A 15845-nucleotide genomic window follows, 5' to 3' on the forward strand; every position below is an offset into this window, starting at 1 on the left:
TTCTGGCTCAACATGTCGGCTTCAACAGTTGACTGGTTTACCAGCCTGACTTTCAAACCCACGTATTGCGGGCACTGGATCAGCACATTACGGAAAAAGGTGGACACATTAGGCCATAAGGAAGCAGATCTGTGTGGCAGGTTCAGCCCCCAGTCAATGTGGGAAAGGAAAGCTGGGTGGATTTTACTTCTGAAACCAAGTGATGGAGTTGGGTTCTCCTGGTGGCTTCTGATGTGTTCCTTCTGGAGCTTGTTTCTGAAAATCAGTCAAGGCACTAAATATAGAGGAGAGAGCCACTTGGAGTTAAAAGTGACCTCAAGATCATGTAAGTCAGCCAGCATGAATTTACACTGTTGGATTTCTGCTCTCTGGATTTAAACGTACTCCCCACTTCTTGATCAGTTTCTTGATACCCAACAGAATTACTACTGCGCAGGGCAGGGCATTTCATTCCTAGACAACTGGCAGTCCTTCTTTTAGGAAAACACGTTTGTTTTTCCCCAAGTTACTGGTTGTAATTCTACCCTCTGATATACCAGGCAACCAGCCACTGGTCTTTGGAGCTGTGGGGTCCAAAAGATTTGGTTCTGAGTCCCAGCATCAGCATTTGCCAACTGTGGAACCTCAGTAAACACTCTGAGCACTAGGGGCCTTTCTGTTAAATGGAGAGTGTTTTTCAGGGTCTACTTTTCCAGAATTCAGTGTGGAGGAAGTGTGGTTATCTGGATCATGTGGGTTTTGTCCACATGGTAACAAAGAGACCACTATAGCCCAAAACTCCCATCCAGCCAGCAGAACAACCCAGGAAGTTAGAACATGTTTGGTTTTTGTTATCTGGGCAAAGACAGATAGGAGGACTTGTGTTGGTTTGACCTGGGCATGCATATGTCCTTAAAGCAGTCAGAATGAGTCAGGAATGGACTATCGTGGTTTGGTGTGACTACAGTGTTAGAGGATTCGTAAGAATAATGATGGGAGGAAATATCTATGCCCACTATTCTGTGGCCTCTAAGAGCAAACAGTTTACCCAGATCACTCATCATTCTAGCCAAACTTAAAAGGCAAAAAGGGGTTCTTCGACAGGTTTGATTTGCAATGATAGAATTACCCTAGGACTCAGCAATTCCAGTGCTAGGTAGGTACCCCCAAAAAACTGAAAACAGAAATTCAAACAAATACTTGTCCATGGATGTTCATAGCAGCATTACTCACAAGAGCCAAGAGGTGGAAACAATCCAGATGCCCATCAAGGGATGAATGGACAAACAAATTGTGATCTATACACACAATGGAATATTAATCAGTCATAAAAAAGGAATGAAGTACTGACATGCTACATTGTGGATGAACTTCAAAAACATTATGCCGAGTGAAAGAGGCCAGACACAAAAGGTTACAGATTGTATGATTCCACTTATATGAAATATTCAGACTAGGTAAGTCCATAGAGATAGAAAGCAGATTGGTGTTTACCAGGGGCAAAGGGGAAGGGGGTGAGGAGTAATTGCTTAATGGGTACAGGGTTTTCATTTGGGATGATGAAATACTTTGGAACTAGACAGAGATGGTGGTGGCACAACATTGTGAATGCACCAAATGCCACTGAATTGTTCACGTTAATTAAAATTAAAAAGTTAATAGTTAATTAATAGTTAAATAGTTAATTAAAAAAAAAAAAGCAAGGAAACCTAGGGTGCAGTCTTAGGGAGATACGTAACTTGCTTGAGCCACACGTTTGTTTTGCAAAAAGGGCAAGAGATACCTATGGCTTAGGGTGATGGCGGGGTTCGAAGAAGCTAATGGTTCCTGGCAGCTGCTAGCTGCTCAATAAATAAGGAACATGTAACCCCACCCACACTCCAACACACACATATGCACACTGTCACTCAAATAATTCCCATTCAGTAGAGTTACTTTGAAGACTGAGATGGCATATGTAAAAAACTTACCACATGTTGCTAGCAAATCCTATCAAATCCGCATTCCAGTATTTCTCACTAATTATTATCTTTTTCATCTCCATGTCAGTCAGGGTGCCATCACACTTTCCCAGACAACTGTGAACAGCCTCATCCCACACTTCTATTCTCTTTGCTTACACTTGATTCTTCTCACAACAGCCCAAGAGCCCATCCTTTTTTTTTTTTTTTCCTCCTCATTCTGATCCCATTGGCACTGACTTATCCCTAGCTGGATCCATCCCAGATGAGAAGTCACCTCTTCAGAGACCTTTTCGAACCACCATTTCCAAACTCTACGACTGACTCTACGACTTCTTTGCCATGGCACCCTGTTCACGTGCTTCAAACTCTTATTACCATTTGTAATTTTTTTTTAAATTGACTTTTTTTTTTTTTATTCTTTGTCTTATTCATGAATGAAGCTCTGCCAACACAGTGCTTGGTATATAATAAGCCTTCCTATCAGTGCTTGTTAAATGAGATCCATGTGTGGAAATTATTACTATTACAGTCCTAAAATTGCTCTGAAGTCTGCTTTGCCATCAAGTACACACTGATGGAATGATTTAAGGGATACACATATACTTTGCCTTCTGGATGTCCCTCTCTTTCTCCATCCTCTGCCTTTTCAACAAGGAATGAGACTTTAGCACAAGGTGACAGCCTGGTGAACTTTGAACCCTTCTTTTATTGATGATGTATGTCTCAGGGAAACATGACAACATCTGAGAATTCATTAAAGGACAGTTTTCCCTTCAACTTCTTTCTCTAGTTTATTTTGCCCAACACAATCCTATTGAGGGAAACACTAATTGACCACAAGCTTCATTTCTGCTGAGCTTAGCCAAAAAGCCAATCACTGCTCAACAGGAGCTCTTCTGACTGTTTAGCCAATGCACAAATTTCCATCTTGACTGGCTTTCCTGGTCCTAAGAGAATAGATGTGAATGTGCTGAATTCTATTTTGATATATTTCATTTTCAGCAAAACTGAGACAACCCCAAGGAGTCATATTATCATGAAAAGAGAGGGATAGTGTGGAAATTATTCCCTGAGAATGCTTATTTTGTTTCCATTGCATTCAGCTCTGTTCACAAAAGGCTGTTCTGTTGCCCTACACCCTCATCAGATACATGGATCGTGGCAATAAAGTTGCAAAGGAACTGCAAGTCTTCCTATGCTGAAGGCAAGTGTTCCCAGGCCAAAAAACGGTAACCCTTCTGGGAGGATTCTTCAATATACGCAAATCAATCAATGTGATACACCATATTAACAAACTGAAGGATAAAAACCATGTGATAATCTCAATAGATGCAGAAAAAGCTTTTAACAAAATTTCACACCCATTTATGATAAAAACTCTCCAGAAAGGGGACATAAAGGGAACCTACCTCAACATAATAAAGGCCATATATGACAAATCCACAGCCAACATCATTCTCAATGGTGAAAAACTGAAACCATTTCCACTAAGATCAGGAACAAGACAAAGTTGCCCACTCTCACCACTATTATTCAACGTAGTTTTGGAAGTTTTAGCCATGGCAATCAGAGAAGAAAAAGAAATAAAAGGAATCCAAATCGGAAAAGAAGAAGTAAAACTGTCACTGTTTGCAGATGACATGATACTATACATAGAGAACTAGAGATGCCACCAGAAAACTACTAGAGCTAATCAATGAATTTGGTAAAGTAGCAGGATACAAAATTAATGCACAGAAATCTCGTGCATTCCTATACACTAATGATGGAAAATCTGAAAGGGAAATTAAGGAAACACACCCATTTACCATTGCAACAAAAAGAGTAAAATACCTAGGACTAAACCTACCTAAGGAGACAAAAGACCTGTATGCAGAAAACTATAAGACACTGATGAAAGAAATCAAAGACGATACAAACAGATGGAGAGATATACCATGTTCTTGGATTGGAAGAATCAACAGTGTGAAAATGACTATACTATCCCAAGCAATCTACAGATTCAGTGCAATCCCTATCAAACTATCAATGGCATTTTTCACAGAACTAGAACAAAAAACTTTACAGTTTGTATGGAAACACAAAAGACCCTGAATAGCCAAAGCAATCTTGAGAAAGAAAAACAGAGCTGGAAGAATCAGGCTCCCTGACTTCAGACTATACTACAAAGCTACAGTAATCAAGACAGTATGGTACTGGCACAAAAACAGAAATATAGATCAGTGGAACAGGATAGAAAGCCCAGAGATAAACCCACGCACATATGGTCACCTTATTTTTGACAAAGGAGGCAAGAATATACAATGGAGAAAACACAGCCTCTTCAATAAGTGGTGCTGGGAAAACTGGACAACTGCATGTAAAAGAATGAAATTAGAACACTCCTAACACCATACACAAAAATAAACTCAAAATGGATTAAAGATCTAAATGTAAGGCCAGACACTATAAAACTCTCAGAGGAAAACATAAGCAGAACATTCTATGACATAAACCGCAGCAAGATCCTTTTTGACCCACCTCCTAGAGAAATGGAAATAAAAACAAAAATAAACAAATGGGACCTAATGAAACTGAAAAGCTTTTGCACAGCAAAGAAAACCATAAAGAAGACAAAAAGACAACCCTCAGAATGGGAGAAAATATTTGCAAACGAAGCAACTGACAAAGGATTAATCTCCAAAATATACAAGCAGCTCAATATCAAAAAACAAACAACGCAATCCAAAAATGGGCAGAAGACCTAAAGACATTTCTCCAAGGAAGATATACAGGTTGCCAACAAACACATGAAAGGATGCTCAACATCACTAATCATTAGAGAAATGCAAATCAAAACCACAATGAGGTATCACCTCACACTGGTCAGAATGGCCATTATCAAAAAATCTACAAACAGTAAATGCTGGAGAGGGTATGGAGAAGAGAGAACCCTCTTGCACTGTTGGTGGGAATGTAAATTGATACAGCCACTATGGAGAATAGTATGGAGGTTCCTTAAAAATCTAAAAATAGAACTACCATATGACCCAGCAATCCCACTACTGGGCATATACCCTGAGAAAACCATAATTCAAAAAGAGACATGTACCACAATGTTCATTGCGGCACTATTTACAGTAGCCAGGACATGGAAGCAACCTAAGTGTCCATCGACAGATGAACGGATAAAGAAGATGTGGCACATATATACAATGGAATATTACTCAGCCATAAAAGGAAATGAAATTGAGTTATTTGTAGTGAGGTGGATGGACCTAGAGTGTGTCATACGGAGTGAAGTTAGTCAGAAAGAGAAAAACAAATACCGTATGCTAATGCATATATATGGAATCTAAAAAAAAATTGTTCTGATGAACCTAGTGGCAGGGTAGGAATAAAGACGCAGGCCTAGAGAATGGACTTGAGGACACGGGGAGGGGGAAGGGTAAGCTGGGACGAAGTGAGAGAGTGGCATGGACTTATATATACTACCAAATGTAAAATAGATAGCTAGTGGGAAGCAGCTGCGTGGCACAGGGAGATCAGCTCGGTGCTTTGTGTCCACCTAGAGGGGTGGGATAGGGAGGGTGGGAGGGAGACGCAAGAGGGAGGGGGTATGGGGATATATATATACATATAGCTGATTCACTTTGTTATACAGCAGAAACTAACACAACATTGTAAAGTAATTATATTCCAATAAAGATGTAAAAAAAAAAAAAAGAACTAGCTCCTGGATGGTTTAGCTTCTAGCAAGTGTGTGTTGCATATAACACGGAGGTATAAGAGTGAGCTAGGACAGGAAATCCAATTACTTGTAGTTCCATCCGTTTAAACTACAAAATTTACAAGGTGAGAAAGAATATCCTTGGATAGTGAAAGATAGAGCAAGAACAAAGCCACTCCCCCATAAAGAAGGGGGGCAGCCTCAAGCTTTTGTTCTCAGCCTGGAATATAAACATCGTGTTCTGGGTCACAGTCAGCACTTAAAAATGAAGTTTTCTAGATGCAAATGATCTAATAATAATAATAATAATAAAGAAAAAAAAAAGCAAACTTGCTGTCTCACCAAATCCTTCCCAACACCTTGTCCTGAATGGAGAAATCAGAAGTCAGTAATAGACTACATTCAAAGTCATTTTCAATTTCCAAAAACAGCAAGGCACCCCATTTTGGTACATGGATGTTTTTCAGCATTTAATAGAGAGAAATTTCATATATCCCATGAGAATTATTCACAAACGTCTTCCAATTCCATTTTTAGAGACCTATTGTAGACTTACTTTTATAGCTATAGCTTGGATCCAAGAAATTTATTTCTCCTGCTGCAGTCCAAAAAAGGGACTGTCTAATGAGTTTTTGCTAGGTGAGTCAAAGTGTCGTGGTGGAATTCTTCTTTGCAAGACATGCTTCACTGGAAGGAAGAATGTAAAACAGCAAAGGTTCTTTAAGAGGCATATAAATCTATGTATCACTAGTAGGTACACTAATAATAAACATTCTTTTGGCATCCTATATTTTCAAAGTGCTTTAAAGTGTTGGCATTCCTTAGAAGGAGGGAAGAGTTCTGGGATGTGCATTTTCATTTCACATTTAAAAGATGGGTCATACAGAAAGTCAGCAACTTGTTCAAGATCGCCAAAGTGGAGGAACTAGCCTGACCATCCCCAGTGGAATTTCTGGCTCTTGGCTTAGAGCAGGGTGTGTATCCAAGAGGCAAAGGGAAGAGATCTGGCTGACTAAGCTGAAAAGAACAGATAGAGAGGTACAGTAGCAAAACGTTTTGGTTGAGAGATCTTTATTTCTAAAATGTAGATGTAGTAAACTAACAAGGAGAAGCTGGTGATTTTCAACACTGTTTGAACCTTCCTAGCTTTGTCAGTTATATACAAGGAATGGAAACATGCATAGTGGAAAGCGGAGAGGGACTGCCTTTCGCTCTTTTGAGTTGATGTCAGCCACGTCTAGGGATGAACAAACCTTTTTGAAATGAATATGACAATGCCACCTCATGTGGCATTAAGAATATCCTGTTGTTGGGACTTCCCTGGTGGTCCAGTGGGTAAGACTCCAGGCTCCCAATGCAGGGGGCCTGGGTTCAATCCCTGGTCGGGGAACTAGATCCCACATGCATGCCACAACTAAGAGTCCACATGCCGCAACTAAAGATCCTGTATGCTGAAACTAAATACGCCGCAACTAAGGCCCGGTGCAGCCAAAATAAATAAATAAATACTTTTTAAAAAAAAACAAACATCCTGTTGGAACTTCCCTAGTGGTCCAGTGGTTAAGACAACTCTGTGCTTCCGTTGCAGGGGGCACAGGTTCAACCCCTGGTCGAAGAACTAAGATTCCATGTGCAGAGCAGTGTGGCAAAAAAAAAAAAAAAAAAAAGTCCTGTTGAGGGATGGAGAGAAGCCCTCCTGTTTTCCTTCCTGGCAATCTATTCATTAAAACTTGCTCAATTAAAAAAAAAAAAAAAAGTTTAAATCTAAGTAATATCCTGTGTCAGGCTGCACTAAAAATAATGCTTTATTATCACCATTCCAGTTTTTACAGTTGAGGGCTATTAATCAATGAGGCAGTGTAGATCCACATGAATACTGATTACGGTCTTGTTGCCCTCCTGCGAATGCTTTCTCTTAATGACAGCCGATTTCAGTATTCATTGGGAAAGGTGTATTTTCTGAATTGCACTGTAGCTCATTAGTGACTGAAGGGATTTAGGTAGAATGGGGGCATCTTGTTTAAGTAAACCCTCAGGTCACAGAGGTACAGGCTATAGCCTATCCGGGCTGTGCTCAACTCTTCAGCATCTCAGAAATTCAAGCCTTTTCTTGTTTGTGTTTTATATTGGACACCTAAACAAATTAAGCATTCACTTTCTCGTATTTAGTAGCTCAAAACTCAAAGCAAATATTCAAGTGTTGTACTTTAGATCTGTAAAGGGAAGCCCCAAATACCCCATATTCAGGGTGAACCAGGGTTAATAGGACCTATTTAACACCATATTGCTTTAACTCAATTTCGGGAGAGAAGAATGTCACATATGCAAAAAGTAGAGCAGTTCTCCCCTTCTTGTTTTATCTAGATCCCATATCCTCTTTGCAGTGGTTCCGAGACTGCACAGCACACAGCCACCAGCTCTCTCTCAGCTGTTGTAAAATCTGGCGGAATATCTTTCTGCTCCGGAGCTCCCAGATGCATCCATCCCGTTGCCCTTAGGATCCTACTTTTGGCTTTTTGGCCATCTGTTTTTGTAATCACGAACACGTGAGCTGATTTCTCTAGACTGGGAACAGCTTCCCCTTTGTAAGGTATTGTAGCCCACTTCCCAAATACTGATATTCTATGTGGCTTTTGGTAGTCATTTTTAGAAGTGATAGAGCAACTTGCTGCTTTTAAAATCCTCGGCCGCAGCAGGCATGCAACAGGGTTCAGTGCCCTGAATTATTCAACCATCATTGAAAATGCAGTCAGGGCTAAGGAAGAGTCTGGTCATCGTATCTGGATTTGTCCACATGCCTGTTACTCAGCAAATGGCAGGGTCATCGGAAGCACACATGGGGTGTGAGTGGTGGTGAAAAGTCTAGGTTTCTTTCTCTCGTATGCCTATTGTTGGTAGGACATTGACATGCATGAGCGACCGCCTCTGTTGTGGTTTGGATACCAGGTGGATCTAGGGCTGGCTTGGGAAGAGGCGAACCATTCCTAACGTAGAAGAGGTTATTGCCTCACCCATCAGCCAGATTCAGGAGATGTGGGGTTTGGGGGCAGCCAGCTGCTTCCCAAACTTTCCAGGGACAGCAACACAGCAGCCAACACAAATGTCAGTGAGATAGGCCAGCATGCCAGATGCCATCACAGAAAATAACTTCCCCTGTCTGGCATCTGGGTACTCGCCTTGTCATGCAGAAGACTGCACGCTCGTCTCCTGGTCCAGCTGGGACCATGAGCCCCTCTGCCCTTCCTTCCTCCATGCCCACGGAGCATTTGGATGGATCACCAGAGAGTAGAATAGACTCCGGCCATGCCTTTAGTCAAGTTTTCTGTACATAACAATGATAATTAGTAATAACAATACAAATGGATCCTTACCTAGCTCAGTCTATAGACCAGGCACTGCTCTAAATGCTGCACAGATTGTAACTCATTTACATATTTGTTTTCTATCTACATATCTCATTAGCCTAAAGCAGAATGCAATGAGCAAAGTAAAAAAGCAAATAATTCAGACACCAGAGTTGGACTAACTGGCTTAATATCCCAGTTCTGCCTCTTTCCATGTGTGACTTTGGAAAAGCAATTCTGCTCTCTGCACCGGCGCCAACTTACCCTTCTATAAGTTCCTGAAAAAGATCCTGCTGCTTGCCTCCACACGGCCTTTGCACAGGCTGTTTCCTCTGCCCAGAACATTTACCTGGCCCTTTCCTAGATGAATTCTCCTCATCCTTCAAACCTTGGCCCAAGCATCACGTTATTAAGGAGCCCCACTTCTGTCTTCTCCCTGCCTTTCACGTCTTCCAAATTCAAAATCTCTTACAAAATGCACATGCGTTTCCTTCCACTATCCTTTTTCTTTCTTGTCATTCCTAAAACACACTGTTTTATACCACCATGGGGCTACTTCTCCTTTTACGTAGGGACTTTAGATGCTGGGATGTTATCTGGAAAAGATAGAATCACCTGGGTAAAGCCTCAGAAAAAAAAAAAAAGTGCATTAAGTGACCTGTCAAGCTCATTTCATGTGTATGAAAGAAAAGGTGAAATCAGAAAACACTGGGATGTTTTGAGGCACTATTACCCCCTTTTAGGACTATAACAATACACTTGTCTTAGATTTGAGTATTATTTTACTATCCTGGACCCTTGATATAGACACCTAGCTTATTCGAATGTGCTGAGGTTTTATGTGTGTTCCTTTGAATCAGCAATAGCTCATTTAAGAATGAAAATGGGGCATGCGGCTTGCAGGAAGAAAATAGATGTCGTTTATATTCATCTGGCTACTTGAAACTACTATCAATACTTGAACTGAGTCTATATAGATCAATATGCTAAAGAGAAAATTTCTCAATACTGACTAATATTTTAATTGTCATGGAATTCCAAAAACTTCCTACTTGTTGAAACTATAAGACTTAATAATAATAATAAACATTTATGGAACATTATATATCAGACACTGATCAATTACTTTAAATGTATTAATTCATTGGTCTCCATAAAATACTTAGTCATGCTTATAAATCATCATTCATATTTTGGAGATGAGGAAACTAAAGCACTAACATTTTATTTTTAAATCTCCATTTGATACATATAATGTGTGTGAAAGATATATGTTAAAGACAAAAGACAAGTATGTTACTTATTGTATTGATTTCTATTATGGATATTGTTTTCTTAAAATTTTTCTCCCAGTAAGGAGATTTTTTTGAAAAGCACAAACATTTTTCTTAATGTGACGTTTTACTTTTTTTACCACCTTGCCTGGCAATTGCCTTAGCATATGGCAACATCAGTTCTAGCTATGATGAAAATTAAGCCATAAGGTTGGGGTTAGCGAATCAATTTTTTTATTATGGAGTGCAGTTTTTTGTATTTATATCAGATTGCCATTTTGGGTTAGGAGAGCCAAGAAAGAAGTATCTGTTGCAGTTGGAAAATGAGAAACCCACTAGAGGACTGATTATTCAGGATCCTGAAACAAATTGCCCCATCTCTAAAATAAATCGCCACAGAGTTTTCATACTCATTAGCTGAATCCTGGCACCTCCGTTTCGATGCTGGTATTTATTTTAATTCCGCTCAGCTTGAGTAATGGATGTGGCCCAGGCAGGGATCAAGTCACCTCCTGGCCCCTGGAACTGTCTTGGGAAAAGCATGTGATTCCCTGTAGTATTAGGGAATTTGAAGTTCACTGGTTAAATTATGCATTCCAACATCTAAATGTGGTTGTTTAATTAAAGCCTTTGGTTCATTCAAGCTGACTAACATGTTTCTGGGCAGGATGTTTCAAAAGTTATTAAAATTTCATAGCAAAAACTTGTATGGCATGGACCTTTCTGGATTTGGTTTGGGTTGGGGCATTGTGAGAGGTTTCTTTAAAATGTTTTGTTGCATCTGGAGGTTTTAGTAAAGAAAAACTATGTCTCTTCTTTACCTCCATCAAGTTTTCAGTAAGAGTGCATTATGAATAAATCCACATCTGGAAGACAAATATGATACAAATGGGTAGATTCAATTGTATCAATATATATGCATACACACAAACACAAGTATACACACATACACACACACACACATACACATGCATACATATGTCCATCTCCACATTCTTCTTCTCTCTCTTTCTCCTGATATGGACAGATAGATATAGATATTGATATATTGATAGACAATACATGTGTACATAAACACACATATATGTATATGTAATATATACAGTTATATTGGTGGGTTATATGTATATATATGTGATATGTATATATATATATATATATATATGTGTGTGTGTGTGTGTACATATACAGAAATAGGTATATCTCTGTGTGTGTGGGTATATATTTAGAATTCCTCAACCTCAGTGCTACTGATACTTTGGATTGAGAATTCTTTTTTGAGGGGGAAGTCTGTCTTGCGCATTATAGAAAGTTTAGCTGCATCCCTGGCCTCTACCTACTAGATGCCATTATCACACACATCCCAGTCATAACAATAAAAAATGCCTCCAGGCACTGCCAAATGTCAGGGGGAGGGATTGCCACCCCACCCCGTATGAGAACCACTGTTTGTTCACTGCTACGCACGTACAAACGCACTCATGTACGTGTATATTATATATACACTCTAACACAGAGAAACTATGGTTTCACAAGTAGCTTATCAATGGACTGACAGCAACATTCACCCAACATTCAGGGACATGACTGCACATAAATGACTGAATAAAACAAATGAAAAAATAAATACCTAATAACAGGCATAGTATATCATCATGGGAAACGCAGGTGTCTTTGCCGCAGACACAAGGGCTGTGCCACATGATGGCTGTGTGGCCTTGGGCAAGTAACTAGACCTCTGAGCCTTAGTTCCCTCATCTATGACATCATGGTTATTTTGCAAAATTTATTGCAAACAACGGTGCAGAAGAAGGCAGAAAGCAGATAAGAGGTATGTCAAAATGCAGACAAGGAGAAGCATTCCCAGTGTTTGGGCATGAGAAGAATGATTGGAATGCTGGAGGGCTTCCTAATACCCTTTTCCTGAGTGTATGCTACTCCCCCAAGGAGGGCCAAATCCTGTCAGATTTCTTCCAAGGTGAGCTGGCCACGGGAGGCTGTAGAACCCACTGCCCACTTAGAGAGGCTGTCCATGTAGGTTGAAGGGCTTCCTGGCACAGGAAAAATTAGCCCTTTCATTTTACCACTTGCTGAATTCATGGATAGGATGTACCTCAGCCGGCACCCTTAGTCACACACACACTGGAGAAATAGGATGCTCGGGATTGCATCATGGCTTGAACATCCGAAGATCCCTTGGCCATTGGTTGGGAATAAGCCGAACAAACCATCAGAAGAACAGCTTCACGACGCCCAGCCCTCAGTCAATTCACTCAGACATTAACACTTCTTGATTTGCATCCCTCGGCCTGTTGGACTGGATTTGTGATTGAGGCTCTGGCCACGTGTATGGCTGATATGGTTGGACTGACCAGTCATCTGATAGAACTGACTAAAGACCTCAGCCAAGTGGTCGACCTGTTGATTCAGACCTGATTGTCTTGGCCAGATACGGGTTGTGCCGGTGGGATGGTTGGGGGTCTGTGGTCAGGTGCAAGGGATGCTTCCTGTCCTGCCTGTGGGGTCATGTCTGCCCTGCATCTCTACCACCCTCATCTTATTCCTTCTTTTCTTTTCTTGCTCCTCCTCTTGCTTTTGTGACTTGATTTTCAGGATGTCCAGCTCTGGCAATCTTATTTAATATAAACAGATAGTATAATAATGTATTCTCTTTGTCATTAACTTAAAATGTTAGGAATGCCAATATAAAATACACTTGAAGGTTTTCATTAAAATTGTCACACAGCCAGTATTAAATCAGAAAGTGAATGTTCAGCGAACATTTATTGATCTCTTACCACGTGCCAGCAACTATGCCAGCACTTGGTATGAATTCAGCTCACTTATCTTCCAAACAAGTCCATGAGTTATGGGTTTACATTATCATTGTTTTGTAGATGAGGAAAAATGAGGCTCAAAATGTTCACACAGGGTGTGGCTGAGCCAGAGGCAATGGCAGGCAGTTGACCCCATACTCCTTATTTTGAACGATGATGCTGTATTCTTGGATTTCGCATGATCGAAGATCTTAATTTCAATGTTAGAATCAGGAGACCCTCTGAAGCCACATAGAAAACTCTGTATGTGTGTCTAACGTGCTTTTTCTTTTTTTTGTACAGAATGTTCATAGCTTGTAAGCCAATGTCTCAAAGTGGTCTTTGTGTTCTCAGCAGGGTTAAAAATCATGATTATACAGGCGCACCTCATTTTATTATACTTTGCTTTATTGCACTTCACAGGTATGGTGGTTTTTACACATTGAAAGTTTGTGACAACCCTGCATCAAGCAAGTCTGTGGGAGCCATTTTTCCAAAAACATTTGCTTACTTCATGTCTCTGTGCCACATATTGGTAATTCTCATAATGTTTTAAAACCTCCATCAGCAAAAAGATTATGACTCGCTAAGGACTGAGGTGATGGTTAGCAATTTTTAGCAATAAAGCATTTTAAATTAAGATATGCACATTGTATTTTTAGACACAATGCTATTGCACACTTAACAGACTACAGTACTGTGTAAACATAAGTTTTATATGTACTGGCAAACCAAAAAAATTCATATGACTTGCTTTATTTCGGTGGGCTGGAACCAAACCTGCAATATCTCTGAGCAATGCCTGTATATTAAGACTTTTTTTCTATTTCATAGGTCATTCTCTGGCTCAATTTTAGGCAGCAGCGTTGTCATCAATATAGATATTGATATATTGATAGACAATACATGTGTACATAAACACACATATATATATGTAATATATACAGTTATATTGGTGGGTTAATGTATATATACGTGATATGTATATATATATGTGTGTGTGTGTGTACATATACAGAAATAGGTATATCTCTGTGTGTGTGTATATATATTTAGAATTGCTCTCCAGCCTTGTCTCCATAGGAAAAAAAAAATAAAAGTAAATACACACCCATGGAAATGTATCTTTCATCTCCTTTTCAGAATGTGTTCTAGGAAAATGCCAAAATATCCCACAAGAATTTAAAACCCTACTGTTTTATATTAACTATGCTTTAGTATTTACAATTGTCTTGATTTGCAAAGTTGCTAGCGCTTGAGCTTCTTCAAATCCTGAAGATGCACCTTCTCAGGCCAGGCTGGACCTTTTCCCTGAGCGAGCCACTTCAGCGCGTATCTCTGTTATTCCTTGTCATATTGAGATCAAGTTTGGCCATCCCCTTTGCAAAATCATATTCAATTTTCTTAAGTGGGACTGTGTTTTTGGCAGGCTTCCACGAGAATCCGAGCCAGCAGCCACTTTCGGTTGCGGTGCTATGGAAGAATGGGCACTTCAATCAGCACACAGGGTGTTGGCCTAGGGCTCCAGTTATAGTGAATATTCAACCGAAGTCACTGCTGAAACGTGTAAATCTCTGGCTTGTTATCCATGGGTTCCCTCCACTTCTCATGCACTTTCCTCTAATTTTACATATCGTGGAAAGATCAGACGTATGAACCCAGGAGCTGGGAAGTGATTGTACTTAAAGGAGGCAGCCTGGGTCATAAAACATATGACCATCCTGGTCTAGTGTTCATGATAGGGATAAGGACAGATATTCTTCTACAATAAGAAAAATGCAGTATCACATGGGAAGCTAACTGGCTACTGAGCCTCCAGGTTAGGGTCACAGGAGGGAGTGATAGGGACCGTGGCAGAGAGGAGAGCTCAAGTTCATCTAACACTGACAGCTGCTGTTCAGCTCCAGGGCACATACTGACATAGGAATATGCCAGATTTTCTGGGGGTTTTTCAAGAAAGTCTAAAAATATGTTTTAGATAAAATCTCTCCATTTAAAAATCTGACTTCTGATGTCATTCTTTATACCTTACCTGAGCCAAACAAAACATACATGTAGGGGGGAGGGTCAGTGTGCTCTTTGGGTCACTGGTTGGAGACCAGGAGAGAACATTCTGATTTGAAAAACATGTTTTCACACTCAAAAAAAAAAAAAAGAAAGAAAAGAAGAAAGAAAAATATTTCAAAATCTGGCCTTTATAATTTTTCTGAGGGTAGCACATCAATCTTTTGGGGTGCTACACCAAGGCTGAAGCAGGTAGACAAGTGTGTATAGTCTTATATTTTTATTTGTTTGTTGAAAGTTGTTTGCTTACTGGCTTAAGGATTCTCAGGATCAAAGTTAAGTTGGTCTTTTTTTTAAACTTCAAGTTGACTGTCCATTAATCTTTCATAGGGCCTTAGACAATACTTCATACACTCATGCAAGGCTTCCCAATTTACCAATTACTTTCCCTTTGGGTTTATCTAATTTAATCCCTATAGCCTTGCAAATTGATACTCCATTCTCACAGCCCATTGTGACTTGAAACAATTCAGCAAACACAATTAGCCCATCCCTGGGGGAAAAAAATGTATAGATTTAAGTGTAAATGTAAATTTCTTTTTCGACTACAAGTGCGGCATAAATTATCACCCACCTTAGGCGAATGACTAATTCACAACTGCTAAGTGTGTTTTTACTTTTTACTCTAAGCAAATATTTTGAGAGATTTTTTCACAATTTAGTTTGGTCTCTAATCTGGTAAATGTTTTGCTCAG

Source organism: Eubalaena glacialis, chromosome 13 (assembly GCF_028564815.1).
Source record: "Eubalaena glacialis isolate mEubGla1 chromosome 13, mEubGla1.1.hap2.+ XY, whole genome shotgun sequence".
Taxonomy (NCBI): Eukaryota; Metazoa; Chordata; class Mammalia; order Artiodactyla; family Balaenidae; genus Eubalaena; species Eubalaena glacialis.